At 43.3% G+C, this 20,480-nt stretch overlaps 1 long non-coding RNA gene across 1 annotated transcript in view; it reads left to right on the top strand.

Annotated features, from left to right (window-relative positions):
* The window catches only part of LOC120093789 (uncharacterized), a 30,888-nt gene extending 11,677 nt beyond the window's left edge, over positions 1-19,211 (top strand). Inside the window, exon 2 of the long non-coding RNA XR_010053634.1 lies at positions 1,535-19,211. This is a non-coding gene — a long non-coding RNA (uncharacterized LOC120093789). The remainder of the gene's footprint in view (positions 1-1,534) is intronic.
* Positions 19,212-20,480: the final 1,269 nt, after the last annotated feature.

Below are 20,480 nucleotides of genomic sequence, written 5' to 3'. Positions count from 1 at the left end.
ATAATACCATGAATATTTCAAAATATTTCTAATACCTCTATCCCTAATTTTGGATTTAGATGTTCTTACATTCAGTTTGTTAATTAATGACTGCAGTGGGCAGAGCCTGCCTCAGGACCACAGTAGTGGGTAGGAAAGAAACAGGTGTGTCTGTCTCTCACAAAGTACATGGAAGAGAGGGAAGTCAGAGAGGTGGACTGTTAAAGCTGATCTGTGGTGAAATTCAGGAAACACAGATGTCACAACGTTAACTATTTTAAGGATACAGTGACATTAAGTGACTAAACGCTACTGTGAAACCACCATCACCATCATTCCTAAAATGTGCACCACCAGAAATAAGGATTCTGTATTAGTTAAAGAGTAACTCAGTGCTTCTCCTCTAGAGCTCCTGATCCACTTGCTTACATTTTATGGATTTGCCTGTTCCTCATACATGTGAAATCATGAAACATTTGTTCTGTACTAATATATCACTTATTTACCCATGTTGTGGTTTCATATAAAAATCCATTCTTTTTAAAGAGCTGATTAATAATAGTCCATTGAATGGATCCAGTACATTTCTGTTTGTCCATTTGTTGGATGACACCTATTTGACATCTTTCCATCTATTTTTATATGAGCATTAGTTTACAAATATCTTAATTATGTTTTTACTTATTTACTCTGTGTGCGTCTTTGTCTGGGTCTGTGTGGTGTGTGTGCATGTGTGTATCAGAAGACAACTAAAGGGAATTAGCTTCCTCTCTCTACCATATGGGTCTCAGGGATCAAACTATGTCCGTCATGCTTAGCTCGGCTGTCAACCCTTAAGGTCCTCTTTGGCATATATGTAGAAGTAGAATTGCTGGTAATTTCTGTGTTTAATATTTCTGTGGGGGTGGTGAGTGGAAATGATTATGGTGTGCTTTTCCATGAGGTGTTGTGATGCTTAATCTCAGTTGTCAACCTGATGAATGTGGAATCATCTGGGAGATCAAGTCTGGGTGGTGCCTGTGGGGGATTCTGTGATCTTGCATCATGTCTAGCACCAATGGTAGAGCACATGACAAGGTGTAAAAGAGCCGTTGTCCCGTTTCCTCGCTCTCTGTTTCCTGACTGCGGCTGTGATGTGACCAGCTGCCCTAAGCCCCTGATGCTGAGCCTTCTCTAATTATGGACATAACCTTGAACTCTGCACCCTTAAGTTGCTTTTGTTGGGTATTTTTATCATAGCCAAAGGAAAAGCCACCAAGATAGATGATTGGCAACCAGAAAAATTTTTTTTGCTTTTATTTTTCATCTTGAAAAACAGTCTGTAATATTTATGCTCCTATAGAACAAACAGAACACTTCATAACTTCTACAGCTCAGACCACATGACTGGGGCCAATTATTGCTTCCCCAAATAATACTTTATCCCCCACTCTGGGTTATTCTATTTTTTTGCCTGGTAGAACTTGGGCAATAAAGAGGTAACCTGTCTCCTGTGAACCTTTTATTTTAACACAAAAATCACATCCCAGCTACCTGGACCTCTCATTCCTTCTAGGGAGGAAAACTTGAATAGAATTGTTCATTGACTCAGCCCACTCAGCCACCTAGCGCGGGTGAGTCAAAACCCTTTCCTTTCCGATATTCGTTTTTACTTTATTATCATGTGCAAATGCTATAGATGTTTTCTAGGCATCTCCAAACTTCTTTAAATGACTCATGTGTTTATAAATACTTTGGCTATGGTATTTTATTTCTAGCAAGTATTTCCTCATGATTTTTCAAAAACCATTCAAGTCATATACTTTAAAAAGAAGATCATTCTTTTTCTTGGATGAGGGAGATAGTTCAGTTGGTAGACTGCTTGCCTTCCAAGAATGAAGACAACCTGATTTTGATTCCTTAAATTCACATAATAAAGTCAGATGTGGTGATGCATGCTTTTAACACCAAGATAGGGAAGAGGAGGCAAGAGAATAACTGCATGCCACTGTTGGTCTGCGTTCTGCTCACCTCAGGGTAGGGATGGCAGCTCAGGAGGCAAAACATCTTTGGTTGGGGAGGGGTTTGACTGTGCTTATCCAGCCATAGCCAGTTGGGTGCTGGGTTTCAGGGAAGACTCAGCTCCAGGTGAGGGAAAGCACAGTCTGAGATGTGTGAAAGCCAGAGCTGGTTCAGAGGTCTTTGGCCTGCAATGAGGGTGGTGCTGCGGGGTTCCTCTGACTCTCCGACATCCAGATGCTGCTGGGAGTCTTGGAACAGCCTAGAACTGAGTCAGAGGACCTGCAGGCTGAGGACAGCATCTAGCCTGGGGCAGGAGTGGTGGAGTAGGGATGGAGGAAGAGGGTTTCCAGCTTAGCTGCTGTGACTGTCCTTAGCTTGGTGGTGGTTGTCTGGGAGTACAGATGAGCCTTCTACAGGAGACTTAGCTGTGGTTCTGTAGGCCTTTTCCACGCTGCCCTGGTGGATCTTGATGAAAGACAGCCCATGTTTCTAAACTGTTCATTCATTATTCATGGCAGAAAATGGATCCATACCCTACTTCTCAGAGTGGACCCAAGATTAAATACCTTTTGGACGGAGGAATGTCTGGAAGGGAAGCTTATTGGCTAAGTCCTCAGGGCCTCTAGGTACCTCATTAGCATGGAGAACTCTGCTCTGGGCCCACAAGACTACAGGCCAGGTTTCCTTATGTGGGGAATGTGGCACATGTTCCAGGCCAGGAATCTGTCACCTAAGTCTCAGGTGTGTGCCCACCAACTCTCTGGGTCTCAACCTGCTCCACCTTAGCAAACTTTCTGGTGTTGTTTTACCATCCCACATTCCACTAGCCACCGCACTAGCAAATTCTGGATTTCCAAACAAATGAGAAAACATTTGGTAAATGGCTCCTGAGAAACAACAACCAATGCTGTTCTATAACCAATTGTCACACACACACACACAGACACACACACACATACACACATACCATACTTTTCTCTTTTTTTATGAGCAACGGTTTTACCAAGGTTATCTCTCAGGAGACTATAACCATTCCTTTGATTAATTAATATTCATTTAACAACAGAGAAATCAATATTTGGATTCCATAGTTCCCATTTTATAACTGGATCTTGTATTTTAATTAGGAATATTGATGATGCCCAATATAAACGTAACATATTTTCATATTTCCTTTCTTACTTTGTATTTAAGATATGTGATAATGCATGTGTGTATGAGAGACCCCATATCTTGATGTGCACTTGTCCATTCTTTCACAAAGATAGTTTAAAGTAGTAAAAGTGTGGCCAAGTACTTTTATGGTTAAGAAATAAGGGGAGCATTAGGACAAGTTTTAGTGACAGAGCACTAGGCCACACCCAATGCTGTCACCCACCTTGCACTGTCCTCATGTGCGTTTTGCTGAACGAGCAATCCCTTTCTCCCAGGATGGTAGCATTTTCGTCTTTTTACACCATCTTCTTATAACAGAGGATGTAGTTCACTTCTGCCTTGTTTGCCTACTCTCTCAAAATATGACAATGTGACAGCTGAGTGGGAAAGGAGCTGAAGGGTTGGTCAAAAGCTACCAAGGGTCTCAGCCAGAGTGTCTTCCTTCAACCCACCATTGTGAGTCACGGTTCCTCCTGACTTTAAGTCAGTGACCTTCAGGAGGATTTTAGGTAACTTTCAAGGCTAGGTGATATGACAAGGGATAGCATCTTCCTGACTCTTCCAAAACTCCTTTGACCTAGTACGATGCTGTAAGGAATCTAAGTGAGCACATGGAGAGGTCATCCATGACTGTTTAGCAGATAGCTCCAGCTGAGGTCCACGTTAATGGCAGTCAGCCAGCATCAGCTGCTGACCTGAGAGTAACACAGGCTGCTCTTGCCCTCTAGGTTTAGACCTTCTCCAGTGACCTGATGGAGCTGACAGACAAATTGCAGACTAATGAGCTAATACTAATACCTCTTGTGATTTTAAGATAATTGACCTACTGGTCACTGCACAAAGCTTCCTGCAAGTGCTACATGGTCCCACTGCACAGAAGTCCCACTCAGTCCTTTCCACCATATAATAATTAGGTACTGTGTTATGACCAATCAGCCTTTCCTGCCTGTAAATCCCCCACCCCACTCCACAAAAAAACCTCTGAGGAAAGTCACACAGCCTATGGCCAGATTACAGGTTCAGCTTCCTCTTGCCTGATAAGAACTTGCCAGTTGGTTCTTGGAATTCCTCTTCATGTAAGTGAATTGTCCCAGCCCTAGCCAATAATGGAGACCTACCCTGGAAATCCCTACCCACTCCCCAAGATCTACCTTGTTCACTTGATTTGTCTCACTGAAGCTGTTTCTGGAGGTACTCATGGCTAAACTCTGCCCCCCTAAAGGCTGGATAATATTCCAGTATGCAGACACATTACATCACAAACTTTTCCATTTGGGTGTAAGTCCAACTCATTCATTCATTCATTTAAGCAGGGCCCCAATAAGTAGACTAGGCTTGTCTCGAACTGGTAGTGGGCCTCCTGCCTTTGCCTCTTATGTGTTTGAAGAGAACTGTCATGTGCCACAACGGCTGTCTCTTACTTTTTCACTCCACTGCCTCATCCTTTTGTTGCCATATTTAAGAAATTACAGACAAATGTTAAGTCAAGGAGACTTGTGCCTGCATATTCTAAGTTTTATCTCCATCTTGAGTTTTATTGCATACGTTGGTATATGATAAGAGGAAAGGGTCCAGCTTCACTCTTTTGCCTATGAGAAATTTAGCCTTCTGAGCCCCATTGTTCATGGTGTTGGACATCCATGGAAAGGATGACTTCCTGACTGTAGATTATTCCATAGCATGCTATTAATTATTCCTCATCCTCCTGTAGTGCTGGAGAAATGCGTATCATTTACTCCTTGCCCAGACCTTCCTTTAGAGAACCCGTCCACCTCACAGCTCCAGATAGGCAATCTCATGACTCTTGGATGTGGTTGACTGACTACTTCATGGAGACATACTCAGCCAAAGCTGACTTAACAGGCTTTACTCTGGATATGTGTTACCCACAAAGATCCATTATGAATTCAGTTAGCTCTCAAGGATTGCACTGTAGGAGATAGTTTGGTGTAGGGTCTGGTGGGAGATCTTTAGGTCACTGGGGAAGTAACCCAAGTGTAGGATCTTTTCCTCAAGAGACCCATTGATGTATAGACAGAGTAGATATAAAAGCCTGAGTTTGGCTTCACCCAAGTTCCCTCTCCGTTCCCTCTCCATCCTCCTCTCCCTTCCTCTTCTTTTCTCCTTCCCTGTCTCATTGCTGCTGCTTCCTTAAACAAGATAGATCATTCCTCTCCCCACAGGTCACACTTTGACATTCACCATGAAGCCCTCAGTCAGAATTCATTATTGGTGACTTTTGTCTTCTATAATATCAAATGTACTTTGCAAACAACACCATACCAAATGACTATGCTAATGAGAAAACAAACAAAATGTAAACAAATATTCTCAGGGTTTGGTTCTTATGGGTGGATTGATGTCTATGTGCAGATGAGGGCAGGCACAAGATAAGGCAAGGCCTGTGATTGGGCAGTGAAAAAGTAAGGAGGGCACAAAGATTTGAAGAGAGGAGAGTGAGAAAGGAGAAGAACCAAGATGGAGGAGGAGAAGGACAACCCAGGTCTGTGTGGCCTTAAAGGGCCACAGGTAGCAAGTTGGGTTGAGATGCTTTGTTGATTAAGATGCCGTGTGACCTGCTGGAGCCGGCACTGGTGTGGGTTGAGAGATTTTTTTTTTTAATATTTACCGCTACACTTATGCTAAGTATCTAGTCAGGAATCTTATAAAAACTGCAGAAATTATATTTGAATTTAACAGTCATAACACAGTTCTTTAACTGTTGTTTAAATAGTCTTTAAGTGTTACCATTGATTTAGAATTGGCTTAGTAATGAGGCATATAAGCCTCAAATAAGTTTAATTTAAATCTAAGTGTAATTTTCTCTCAAGAAGGCCAGGTCTCTACCCAGAACCTCTGTGTCCCGTGCCATGGTGACAGGCATCTGGTGCTGCTCTCCTACAACACAGCTCAGGGGCAAAATCCTAAGATCTCCTCAGCCTTCCTATCAACTGGAGAGTCTAAGAATGCACTCTCTGCTTTAAAGACACTTATCCCAACTTGCTTCTAGTACTTCTGTTTATATCTTATTGGGCAGAACCAAATCAGTTAGGATTCTGGGAAATGTAGTTTCTACTGGAGGCAGCCATGTCCCTGTCTAGAATCTGAGAGTTTTGTTGCTAAGGTTGGTTGAGATAACAGGTAGTAGAGACAAATCGGATTTGGTCATACTTTGAGATAAAATGTGAACTCACTGTCAATGAAGTCTTGACCAACCAGATATAGCTTGCTCTCCTGCTTCCTAAAGGGGTTTGATGTTGCTTCTAACCTTTGTTTTGTTTACCTTTTCTCTCAGGTGGAGGACTCCATACCACCTTTGCACATGCACTTACTGCTGGGATTAAGGAACCCTGCAGTAGATGCTCTGTCACCATGAATATCTTCATATCTAATATCTAATATCGCTAATACTTCTGCTTTGTAGCAACTATGACCATTGAAAGTGCAAGTTATTTACCTTCTGGTTCACTTTGTTCTGCTTCATCTTTATCTTTAAGCCTCTAAGTCCTATGAATCAGGGGCTTGGTTTGGTTCATGCCTGTATTCCCAGCATTATACTAATTAGTTTCTTATTAAGTTGTCCCTACTCCATGGGAAAACTCACGGTTTATTTGATTAAACAAAACTAAAATGATCTGCCTAGAAACAATTTTAAAGTCTCCCATAGCTGATCCAGCAACTCCTCTATTCTTCTCCAGCCTCTGTGGACCACAGCAATGTATTCAGAAGCTCGTGACCTCACATAGGAGGTTTCAGACAATTCCTTACAGCTCCTTCATCTGTTCACCGTCTGCCATGCAACCCCCAATGTTATTATTTAAGTTTTAAAGGAAAAAGAAAAACCAAAGGAAAACAATGACAGGATGTGGGGATTTGTAATTGAAAAAAAGTTCAAAAAAGTCTTATGGAATCAACTAATGAGCTTTCAGATAGAACGACTTCATGGAATGACACAGTCTAGTTTTCTCAATGTCACTGAATGAAAGTTTCACTTCACATTCAAAGTCTTCCTCAAATGCCCTGGTTTCGTCCCCTGCCTTGGTAGGGACAGCATGCCCCCTGAGCATTTGCCCTGTCCTGGACAGCCAGAGGCTTGCCGTGGCCGAGGACCAGTGTACTATCTGCCAGTCTATGCTGACCCAGCCAACAAAAACTGAGGAAGAGGGCACCTCATGGAAGCTGTTGTACTCTGGGTGGTGCTGTGTTCCAAAAGCTGCTTTAGACACATGTGTGCAGCAGAAACCTTGTTTTTACCCCTAAAGTGGCATGTCAAAAAAAAAAAAATCAGGTACTTCTGCTTCTGAATTGGCAGAGGATTTATTTTATGCATAATTTTCCATGTTTCTTGGGAAGAAAAGAATGCACCTCTTTTATAAGTGCTTCATTCCTTTCCACCAATGTGAGCCATCTTGAGATCTCTGCAGGATAGAAACCAAACCAAATGGGCATCGTGGGTTGCCCAGGGGCAGGGCATGGGAGTGGGGTCAGAAGAATAGAAATCTGTCTGTCAATCCTCTCTCCCCTCCCCTTTTCACCCACAAAGGCAAAAGACTCTTTCATTAGGGGCTCCACAGATCCAATCCATCCCTGCTAGGTGAGCCTTTCCTAGAAACAAGCACAAAAGGGATCTAGCAGCAAAGCAAGCACTGAGGGAGTGAGATGGGCTACCAAGAGAGGAGAGGAAAAAAAATCAATAATGAAAAGGAGCATTTCAGTATAATTTAATCTTCTGTTTCAATAAAGGCATTTATTACCATATAAATGTAGCAAAGAGCCTGGGCTAATATGAAAATGAGTTTTATTAGGTAATTATGATACAAAAATTATATTCAATGAGAAAGTGACCCAAAAAAACTTTAGAAAGTTTACTATGTAGGTAGGGAGAGAAGAAAATACATTTCTATTCAGATTCAAATTTTAATTTTTTAATATATGTTTGGGTTTAAGCTCTTTTTGCCCCCCACATTTTCGGGGGAGAAATATCATTTGATTTTCTTATGGGAGTATTCTGGATGGAGAGTAGAGAGGGGATGGGAGGTGGTCCCTCCTAGGGCCCCAACAATAGATTTGCTTTCACTCTGTGGGATCCCCTTCCCCCTTTCTGAACCCAACCCCCAGGAGAGTAAGCAGAGCCAAACAAAGGAAGGGATTAAACAGAAAAGAAGTGTGGGACTAAAAACTGAGGGTCTTAGAGTTTCCTTCTTTCCCCTTCTCTGAGCAATTGGCAGTTAGTAGGGATAAGTCAGGTCTAACAGGCCTGGAGAAACCCTCAGAGGTGTGAGATGTAAAGAAATAGATTTTTTTAACAATTTTTTCTGTAGATGAGAGGATAAACTGAGGGATTTAAAAGAAGAGAATACTACAAAATAATTGAAATTTATTTCATATAATCCTAGAGAAAGAAAAAGAATTACTAGTTACTTAGTAGAGGATAGTCAGAGAGCTTAAAGTTTAGTAGCATTATGGGCCCCTGAGCGAAGTAGAATGGAGAAAAGTATGGGGGAATAAAAGAATAGAGGCCAGTGGCTAAGCTGCCCTAACCCTGAGGACAGGGCTAGGGCAGGCTGTTAACTAGGGTTGGGAGCTTCCAGTCTGCTGGGGTTGATTCTGAGAATCCTTAGGCTTAAGTACAGGACAAGTACATGAGAGCTCTGTCCCAGGGCATTTGCAAGGGTCATCTGAATCTCGGTGATTCAGGACCGAGAGCTTGACCATCTAAAAGGAAACCTCTATTCATACTGTCCAAGACACCGAAGACAGCCTCTCCCAGGTTACCCTGACAAAGTCCTTGAAGTCACCTTGGTTCACCTTGCTACAAGGTTCAAGAGCCAGGTACTCAGATACTCTGCCTTTATCTCCACAAGAGGTTTCTCACTTTGGAACATGGAGTTCCCAAGTCAGGTTTTCTCTGTGTAGCCCTGACTATCCTGGAATTCCCTCAGTACACCAGGCTGGCAAGTAACTCATGGATCCACCTGCCTATGTTGCTGGAAGTAAAGGTGTGCACCTCCACCACAAGGCTTCCTCAAGGCATTTGCAATCATTCAACTACCAAATGTGGAGAGTCTAGTGACCATCCCCAGGCACCAGGCACAGGGATAGCAGCTAATGGGAAGCAGGCCCAGTAGCCCAAGCGAACAAAGTTCAGAGGGGCAGGAGGAATACATGTAGACACTCTACACAGCAGGGTGATGTGATGGGCCCCTGAGCCCTGTAGAATGGAGAAAAGTATGGGGGAATAAAAGAGTAGAGGCCAGTGGCTAAGCTGCTCTAACCCTGAGGATACCATAGCAATCTCTCCTAAGGTATTCAGAGCAAAGGATTCCTTGGCCCCTAGCACCTAAAATAGACAGCATGGACAGCCATAACCCCGTGGGTTTGAGGGACGTGGGAAGGGAATCAGCCATGTTTGGATTCTTTTCAGAGTTAAATCCTAATGGCTCCATATTCTGTGTGCAGGCCCTAGCCTATTGACCTCCACAGTTGAACAGTGAAGAGGCAGGAAGGACTGAGGCTGCAGTTGACCTGGCCCATGGTGAAGTCCTGCACTGGATAACAGTCACTGAGAATACCTTGGGAAGGAATATGAAGGTGTCCTGAGGAGGCAGATCTAGGAGTGCACTTTTCCTTTCTAGAAGGCTGTCAACAAAACTGAAACAGGACTCTGGAGACATTCCTGTCTCCTATGATTTAGATGATGGAAACTAAGTGTACCAAATAATGAAGCTTCACTAAGAGCCTGGACAGAAGGTAGCTTCTGTACCAGGTGTCACTAAACCAGTCACAGAATGCAGGGGAAACAACATCAGGCCTTTGGCATCAGGCTCTAGAGAGTACTGCTGTAAGGTCTAGTGAAAGAATGCTGACATAGGTGAACTGTCCTACCGTCCAGAAATTACAGCTATGACTGAGACATTTATAGTAACCAAAGTTTTGATTAATGCACAGCTCCATGCCCCTGAGAATGTGATACCTCAGTCCAAAGGAGGGCAGACCTGGCTGAATTGGACAGTGCCCAGAATCTCCTGTGTGGAAGGCAATATGCAAGCACAGACCTAGGACAGTCACAGTGACCTCAGAGGATTAGGAAAAGAAAGCACAATCCTCAGTACAGCTGGATCAAGATACATCCAGGTGCAAGGAAGACATTTAGGATGTCTGTTCTGTGAATATAAATTTGATCCTGGCAACTTGGTAGTCCTTAATAAAACTAAAATTCTGTCTTCTTTGGCCCTCTCCAAGTTTGCAGAACTGCCTTTGATCCTGGTCCATGCATGGGTCATAAAAATCCACCCTTCCTTGAGGCAGAGACTTGCAACCAGACCCTGAAGATGTGTGAAACCTCCTGGCGGCTGTGATGCTGGTGGTATCCTAAGTCCGCTGGGCCTATAGAGGGAGGGAGAAGTATCTCAAGGAATGAGAGGAAGGTGGCTTTTGCCTCCAAACAATGTGGTGAGAATCTGTCACCTCTAAAAAGAAATAGGTGCCCCATCATGAGTTCCAATATAGGAATCTCCCTCAGGACAACAATTAACCATCAAGGCAGGATGCTCCCCTTTTGGAAGAAGACAGACAGAAAGACTTTCAACATCCTCTGAGGCTTCTCCTGCAACTTTCCAAAAGTCCTTCCCAGAAAGGGATAGGGCAATGCCCCTGAAGAAATGAGGGAGCACTGACTTAGGGTCAGACCTCCAGTTCATCATATGTTCCACAGCAAAAATTCATTCATTCATTCATTGAGTCAGTCATTCCCTCCCTCTTCACTGAAAAAAATGTGGCTAGAACGTCCCTAGTTTCTCCTACCCTGAACCAGTTTTCCAAATAACACAGTTTGTGGTTCCTGCCTACAATAGCAGAATACTTTTTGAACCAGTTTTCCAAATAACACAGTTTGTGGTTCCTGCCTACAATAGCAGAATACTTTGAATTTAGGTCTTCGACCTCCATTCCCAATGTCATGGCAGTCACAGAAACATTGGCAGACTGCTGCCTCCCAGAGCACCCAACTGCCATGCAGTATGTTTACCTATTCTGCACTTGTGTGGTCATGGGTTCGTTTCTTTTGTTGGGATCCCTATTCTGCAGTTGTGCATTGTTTCTCCTAATCAACTCCAAAATCCAGATGATCCTGTTTAAGTGAGCCATAGACTTCATTAAATCCACTGGTGCCACGGTCCACTCAGACAGAGGATACCACTGTGGGAGAAGGAGGGCTCTGGTACTCAGGAAGGCACAGGTTTGGTGCAATGACAGACAGACACAACACACTCAGGGTGATTTGAATCTGCTGCGATTTTACTAAATTTCTGCTTAGTGGTTATATACAATGCTTGAACAGGAGCTAATTTTTGGCCCCTTGCCAGGGTACAGTCAAACCATAACAAAGAAAAAGTTTAACAGTTTAAATGAAGTTCAGAACAGAAAGCAAGACAGGAAATAAACTTTCCTGAGAATCGGACTGGTGCCAGACGGTGGTCATAAACCTCATTTACCTCCATCTCTAAATATCATCTCTCGGATAACAACAGGACAGCCAGCTGTAAGGAATCTTTAGTCTTTTACTCTCTCTTAGCCAAAATTCATGTAATCGTCTTTTTAAAGGTAGGATAATTCCTTTTGATAATAGGCAAGCAGGGGGATGTGATCTGGCCAAGTGTTCTATAAAATTTAAAGAAAAATATAATACTCTCTTTCCATCAATATTAACCCATCTATCACCTTCTTCATTATATGTCCCTGTGTAGGGCAATGGCTGTGCAGCGGTCCTGTATCTACTCAGGCTGTTTTTACCTGGAGGAGGGGCCCACCACCTTCCTCTAATTAAATAATGTTTTCTTCCATGTAACTACTTGATAGGAATTCCTAAATGTATGGATTTTTTTATAATTGACGGGACTTTCCCCTCTAATTGCTAGTGCCTTGATTCTTTCACTATCTAGGAGGTCTGGATTATCCACAGTTCATTCTTCCTGTTATAAGTTATTGATCACATCTCTTAGAGTTCCATTCTGATTCTACTTAATTTTTGCTAGTGCTTTCAAAAGAGGCATGGTCCGTAAAGCCCAAATCAGGTCTCGATGTTCCCATTAGTAGAAAAAGGAACAAAGGGGTCTGTTCAAATCAGTAGGCAGAAAGTCGAGAGGAAGTGGCCAAGTGTCTCCAGGAGACCAGGTTCCGAGGAACACATATCTCTGGCCTGCTGACCACGATTGTTTCATGTCAGACAGGCTCCACTGGAGCTGGGCCAGCACTATTTCATGTGGGCTTTGCTTCCCAGGTGAGCAATCGTTTCTCATGGGTGAATTGAGACCCATTCCCTGCACGTGTGGCTGTATATATCCAGGCAACTACACCAGATCCCCTCACATAAGCTTTCTGTTCCTTGCCTTCCCAACTAAGCTGCTTGATTCATGAGTGCAGCTTCCAAAATTGAACAGAATTAGTTTCTGGTACTGTATAACAAGGAGGCAAGTCTCATTACCTTGTATGACACCTGAGATTTAGAGCCAGACCTAAGCACATGAAGTCAACTTTAAAGAGTGCAGACACGTGACTCTTTGTCCAGCCCACGTGGTGTTTTTAAGAAAGCACCATCCAGATCTACAAAAGGTTATCGTAGGAAAGAAACAGTCATTATTCTACAGGACTAGAGGGCACAGTTCACAGGAGTGGGTAGAAGTAGGGAGGAGACCCAGAATATAGAGGGATAGACAGAGCTGTCCCGCAGAGTAGAGTTCACCTTCCATGCTCTTACTCAAAGTGGGCAGAAATCCTGGCAATAAACAGAACCCTATAGCCTTCAACCTTCCCATTAGATCTCAGATTCCTTGTTTATTCTTACTGAAGAATAAACAAGGGTACAGCAGGAACACTCATATTCTCTAGGTCACAAGGCCATAGTAGGAAATGAAGAGCTGTATAGGCAAAAATACATTGAAAAGAATTTAGTCACCAAGAGCATGCACTATGTATGGCTTCTGTGTATGTAACCCTCAACAGCAGTGCCCGTGCTGATCAGTGCACAAGATGCTGGCCCAGCCTAAAGGAAATAGAAAATCAAAATCTGCATGGGTTTGCACAGGGCTGATACTGCTTTTGTCTTCAAGGGAACTAACAGGTTATGAGCCAGACTGGCTGGGAGTGCGGAGTTCCAATGCATCCTTGCTTGAAGGGTTTATGTCCTTCTCTGTGTATAAACGGGCCAACAAGTGCATGGGTGCTGAAAGTTGTTTAGACAATCTTGACAATCAAATGACAGTACCTGGGGGAAACCCCAGTCCAAGACCTGTTACAGAACAGATGTTCAATAAATATGTGCAGTCATCGGACTCTTGCTCTGTCAGCCTTGACTATGCCAGTCTTTCAGAAACTTCAGAGGAGAACTAGGCCATCTTTGAGTTTGTGCATCCTGCTTGACACCTCTGACATTTATTATCATGAATAAACATTACTTCCAAAATCCCAAGTGGAAAAAGAATGGGGCTGAAGGCTGTAAACACCTGAGTGGAAGTACGCCAGGTGTTACCCACCTTTGTGTGACATTGAGTTTGTTATTGACACTCTGTGTCCTTCAGTCGTAGGGCTCACTCTGCTGACTCTGAGATGACCCAATGAACCTGTAGGAGACCCAGAACTAGGTGCTAATCCTCCTTTGAAAGATACTACAGGGACATCTCATTTTCTTAGGGTGGTAGTGCTTCTAAGTAGTTTTCTCTTGGTTAAGATTCATGTAGACTCACTCTTAAGAAAACATGAGTTTTCAGCCTTTGTGTCTCCTAGATCTTGTTCCTGCTCAAGCAAGCTACAGTAAGATGTCAGCCTGAATACAGTTTTAAATACCAAGGGCTGAATTAATTATTTCTAGATTGGGGAAAATACAAAACTAAAACGTAAGGCCAGGTTCAGAGCACCGGAAATTTCAGGACTGAAAGTTGATCTCTTGGGTTTATTCATTTATCCGGTTCAACAATATTTGAGGCATTCTTAACCATTTAGTGGCATTCTGTAGAACCGATAGTCAGTTTCATTTGAAGCTCAGTCGTAGCTGGAAAGATCTGGGAAAAATTGGAAACAGTAAATGAGCCTCAGAGTAGGTAGAGTGGCCAATAAGGGGAAGTTAGAGAAGATGTCATTAACGGGTCCCTGAAGCTGGATTTGTTAGGAATTTGTGCTCTGAGCAAGGGAGATTAGATTCCATCCCATGTTAGAAGTTTTAATCAAGGAGGCAACATGGGTGGACTGATTGACTAACTAGCTTTCTATTAATTTTAGTCAGGATCTCAGGCTACCATCCAACTCAAAATTCCCCTATCTCAGCCTCTGAAGTGCTGGGATTGCAGGGATATGCTTTTATGCCTGGCTGACTCTCTGTCTCAATATCTCTCTGTGTCTCTGTTTGCCTCCACTTCTCTTTGTGTGTGTGTGTGTGTGTGTGTGTGTGTGTGTGTGTGTAACTCTCAGATCCATGATCCATGATCAATATACTGAACAGTTCCATTTATGCTCACAATATGCCTGCTATCATCCTGCCATAGTCACAAACATCTCACCTTTAACAACTGCAACCATAGATTTCATCTCTATCACAATGTTGTGTCACCACAAAATGTCATATGCACAGATATGTTTCAGTCAGTAAAGTGTGTGCTGTGCAAGCAGGAGAAACTGCATTTGGATTCCTAGCAGAACCTTACTTCTACCATCACCATGACTGCCAACATTAAAGAAAAGTTTGGAAAAGCAGTATATGTCTATAATCCCAGCATGAGACAGGGGTTGGGAGAGTGAGAGAGGTCCCTGAAGTTTACTCTCCTGTCAGTTTAGCTGAATTGGTGAATTCAAGGTGCTGTAAGAGATCACGTCTCTAACAAACACACAACTAAAACCATGAAGAGTGATGTGGTAAGTAATGTAAAAGTCAACCTGTGGGTGGCATGCACACTTGCTCACACTCAGAAGTGCACACTGATACCAACACCTGTACATACCTATAGCACAGGCATCTATGTGTGGACACAGATAGTTTTGGATTGATAGTTCCATGCTCTAAGGCATTGTAAAATTCTGTGAGAAACTGTCAGACTATTTCCAGAGCAGCTGAGCTGGTTTCCAGTCAGTTAGTAATGCCTGAGTGTTCCAAGTGATCTCTCCACATCAGCACCTGGTAAGGCCTGCTAAGTAGTTTGGTCATTCTAATAGCTCAGGGCTCTCTCATTGTAGGGATTTGAATCCCTACAATGTGCTAGGTATGTGGAATATCTTTTTTTTCTCCTTTTTTGTTTTTATCTTTATTAACTTGAGTATTTCTTATTTACATTTCGATTGTTATTCCCTTTCTTGGTTTCTGGGCCAACATCACCCTAACCCCTCCCACTCCCCTTCTATATTGTTGTTCCCCTCCCCATCCTCCCCCCACTACCGCCCTCCCCCCAACAATCACATTCACTGGGGTTCAGTCTTGGCAGGACCAAGGGCTTCCCCTTCCACTGGTGTCCTTACTAGGCTATTTATTGCTACCTATGGGGTTGGAGCCCAGGGTCAGTCCCTGTAAAGTCTTTGGGTAGTGGCTTAGTCCCTGGAAGCTCTGGTTGGTTGGCATTGTTGTTCATATGGGGTCACGAGCACCTTCAAGCTCTTCCAGTCCTTTCTCTGATTCCTTCAACGGGGGTCCTGTTCTCAGTTCAGTGGTTTAATGATGGCATTCGCCTATGTATATGCTGTATTCTGGCTGTGTCTCTCAGGAGCGATCTACATCCGGCTCCTGTCGGCCTGCACTTCTTTGCTTCATCCATCTTGTCTAATTGGGTGGCTGTATATGTATGGGCCTCATGTGGGGCAGGCTCTGAATGGATGTTCCTTCTGCCTCTGTTCTAAACTTTGCCTCCCTATTCCCTGCCAAGGGTATTCTTGTTCCCCCTTTTGAAGAAGGAGTGAAGCATTCACATTTTGGTCATCTTTCTTGAGTTTCATGTGTTCTGTGCATTTAGGGTAATTCAAGCATTTGGGCTAATAGGCACTTATCAATGAGTGCATACCATGTATTTCTTTCTGTGATTGGGTTACCTCACTCAGGATGATATTTTCTAGTTCCATCCATTTACCTATGAATTTCATAAAGTCATCGTTTTTGATAGCTGAGTAGTATTCCATTGTATAGATGTACCACATTTTCTGTATCCATTCCTCTGTTGAAGGGCATCTGGGTTCTTTCCAGCTTCTGGCTATTATAAATAAGGCTGCTATGAACATAGTGGAGCACATGTCTTTGTTACATGTTGGGGCATCTTGTGGGTATATGCCCAAGAGAGATATAGCTGGATCTTCAGGTAGTTCAATGTCCAATAATCTGAGGAACCTCCAGATTGAGTTCCAGAATTGTTGAACCAGTCTGCAATCTCACTAACAATGGAAGAGTGTTCCTCTTTCTCCACATCCTCGCCAGCATTTGCTGTCACCTGTGTGTTTGATCTTAGCCATTCTCACTGGTGTGAGGTGAAATCTCAGGGTTGCTTTGACTTGCATTTCCCTTAGGACTAAAGATGTTGACCATTTCTTTAGGTGTTTCTCAGCCATTCGGCATTCCTCAGCTGTGCATTCTTTGTTTAGCTCTGAACCCCATTTTTACTAGGGTTATTTGTCTTCCTGCAGTCTATCTTCTTGAGTTCTTTGTATATTTTGGATATAAGATCTCTATCAGTTGTAGGAGTGGTAAAGATCTTTTCCCAATCTACATTTCACTGATGACTACAGATGAACATTTTAAGAACTCTATCTTAATTATTTGTATTTCACTGGAACCAGGTGACATTTTAATTTGTAATTCATTCTCTATATTCTAGAATGGTTGTCAGACCTCTACAGATAAGGGTTTCTGTTTGTTTTGTTTTGTTTTGTTTGTTTTTGGATAGTCAATAGTGGTTAACACAGAATCTCACAATTGCTCAAAGTGGAGGGAATAAGTGCCTATTTGGCACTTTACAATTGAGTTAAGTGTGTGGTAATTTACACTGGTTGTGTAGATGCCCATAAGATAAGTTACTAAGGACCATTCCTAAGTACAGACACAATGCAGCCCTCATTCCTCTCCTCATTTTTCTCCATAGTGGTTCTTTAATGCTCCTCATTTAATGTTATTTATTTGGTTTTTAAAATAAATAGCACAATAGGAAATGTCAAAAAGGTATACAGAGCTACAAAAGAAAACATCCCTTTCTCTTTCTATACCTCCTCGTTTTGTCCCGACCCACCCCATTAACAGAAAATCATGATTAATGATTTCGTATGTATACTTTCAGACTTAATCTCAGTCATGCAGGGATATAAATGTACATGTTCTCCTACTTTCACTTTTCTCCTCAAACATTCTAAACAAGGACTCTACTGCAAAGACTCCCGTTTTAACTAAAAGTAGGTATTGCACTTGGTTTTGCATGTGTGTATGTGAGTGTGTGGAGGTCAGAGGTCAACCTGTCAGACTTGATACTCTCTTTCTACCATGTGGACCCTTAGGGAGGACTTTAGGTTGTCAGGCTTGACAAGAAGTGTCTCATACTCCCAAGGCAGTCTCCCTGCCCACCCTCCCATCCCTATGTTTCATTTTTTAATTCAGCGGTAGCGTCTTACACACAAGTTGTGTGCTGCCATGCTTCCTTTAACAATACATCTTGGAAACCTTTCTATAAAGGAACCTTCTAATGTTTTGAAGTAAGGTCTGGATACATAGATCAGGCTGGCCTTGAACTCTGAACTTCCAGTCTCAGCCTCAGAACATTACTAGGAACACGGAAGTATACCAGCCTGTCCCTACTTCTCAGCCTTTTTCTTTAACTATTTTTGAGGTGAGTTCATTATACAGATGTGTATTCATGGATGGCTTCCAATTCTTTGCTTTTGTTATAGTGTGTGAGCTTTGCTCATTAGTACCAGTTTACATGATTACGTCGTAGGATAAAGCCCACATGGCTTCTTTTCTGGCCTCTGAATATTTTTAGTTGATGTGTTTGAGTCTGTTCCAAAGTTATGCACATCTTTCTTCTATTAAAAACCAAAACTGTACACAATACACATAATCATTACACACCTGAGCACAGGAAGATTACGTTTCGGTCTTTTTGTTCTTGCAACCACATGGTGGCTCACAACCATCTGTAATGAGATCTGTGCCCTCTTCTGATGTGTCTGAAGACAGTGACAGTGTACTCATACATGAAGTAAATAATAAATCCTTAAAAAAGTTTTTATTTTATATGAGTACACTAGCTTTCTTCAGACACATCAGAAGAGGGCACCAGATCCCCCTGTAGATGGTTGTGAGCCACTATGTGGTTGCTGGGATTTGAACTGAGGACCTCTGGCAGAGCAGTCAGTGCTCTCAAACTCTGAGCCATCTCTCCAGCCCGACATCATCTTAAGAAAGCATTTTCTGTGTGTGTGTGTGTGTGTGTGTGTGTGTGTGTGTGTGTGAGAGAGAGAGAGAGAGAGAGAGAGAGAGAGAGAGAGAGAGAGAGAGAGAGAATTCAGTAGAACACCCAAGTGGAATCTGCTAAGACCCATTCATTATACCTGATGATGGTAAAAATGCATATGGAACAGAAAAAGGCAAATTAACAAAATGGTGAGCCCAGGAAACGTAGTAAATGTTCAAGCTTATGATTATTTATTGTATTATTCACTAGCAGATACTTTAAGAGTTGGACTGAGTTTCAATTCTAGAAACTTATAGTTTAGGGAGGTGGCAGCCCGCTGGCTCACACTGGTCTTGGAAACCCTTCCAATGTAAGAGTTCTCACATCTGGACTGTAACTAAGGCTGTCAGGTGAGAGAAGAGATGGAATGGTGGCTGATAGCTGCTGGTGCTTGGCTCTCTTTTCTTTTAAAGCTAAAACTAGAGTTTCAAACTCATCTGAAACCTAAACAAGTGTTTGGAATTTCTGTTCTTTCCACATCACAACTGCCCTCTTGTGGATATTTTGTTCATTCAAAATAAAAGTTCATTGGCATTCATTTCAACAAGAACGACACTTTGCAGCAATGATGATGATGATGATGATGATGATGATGATGATGATGATGATGATGGTGGTGATGATGATGATATAAAAAAGAAACTGGGAAACAAAGAGAACCGAAGGAGCCCCTCCTGAAAGAGTTCCAGTATAAGTGCTCAGCTTGGCCTGCAAGTAGGCCTGCTGCAGTGTCACCCACCAACCAATATGCACTGTAGCACCTCTCCCAAGCCCTCGCAGGCGCCCCTTCCTTTGGTCCTCAGAGATGGAGAGGTAGCAGAAGATGGGCAGGCATTGAGGCATTGGACAGGGTCCAGGCTGTGAGACTCGGAGCCACTGAGGATGCCCAACCTCAGTGAGCTGCTCAGGTAGCTGTTACAGTCCAACAGCAAGCCTGGGGGTCTAGGAGTTGTGCAGAACAAGGGTGACTCTGACCCACAGCTCAGCAGCTGGATGTCTTAGAATAGGGTTGGGCAGCGCTGTGGCCTGTAGGGGGCTGTGCAGGAGGCCAGTGTAGGAGCCTCAGAGAGCTGTGCAGCAAGAGCAGCACTGGGGACACAGGGGACAGTGCAGGAGACCAGTGCAGTTTCATGGCAAAGAGATAAGAGCATTCAGAGATTCCTGGCGAAATTTTACTCCATCGTCTGCTGGGATAGAGCACTAAGCAGGGAGCACAGACAATACAAGGAAGGGCCAGCTTTATAACTGGATGCTTGGCTCATTAGATCCCATCCTGGTTGGATTCCCAAAGCCAAGCCTTTACCTTTAGGGAGCATTTCACAGAAAGCTACACCAAGGACAAGTCTGTTCCCAGTTCCTCCTGAGCACAGTGCCTGCCAGCACCTGACAGAACAATATGCTCTTTAGCAAACAGAGTAAGAATGGGAGAATTGTCTTCCTGAGGTTACACTGCAGGCAGTAGCAGCCACTGGCCAGAGCTTGTCCCAGTCTAGGGCTGTTGCTTCCCTCCACCCAGAGACTTTCCCTTCACCTCCCAGACCCACTCCCTCTTCCAGATCCTTGGGCTCACCTCCTAGTTCTGAGGATCCCTCCAGGTTGAACAATGCTCAGAAGCAGGTGGCTGTTAAATAATTCATGGGGTGTGTGTAGAGCAGTTCCCATCCCAGGTGGCATGGAGAGGCCACAGCCCAGCAAAGGGGCTCTTTCAACTAAAGAACAACTCCTCCTCTTGCTCCTCCTCCCACTCTTCCCAGCCCCCTCCTAGGTCCTCCTCTGTAGTACTACTGGAACATGTGCTGTGCTTGGGAGGGAGGCAGGAGGCAAGTATGGCTTTTATAGGAAAGCAAGTGCCAACAGTGTGATGAGCTCTGCTATTTCTTC

Source organism: Rattus norvegicus, chromosome 7 (genome assembly GCF_036323735.1).
Source record: "Rattus norvegicus strain BN/NHsdMcwi chromosome 7, GRCr8, whole genome shotgun sequence".
Lineage (NCBI taxonomy): Eukaryota > Metazoa > Chordata > Mammalia > Rodentia > Muridae > Rattus > Rattus norvegicus.
The sequence above is the reverse complement of the archived record's forward strand: the minus strand, read 5'-3'. Positions and strand labels throughout refer to the sequence as shown.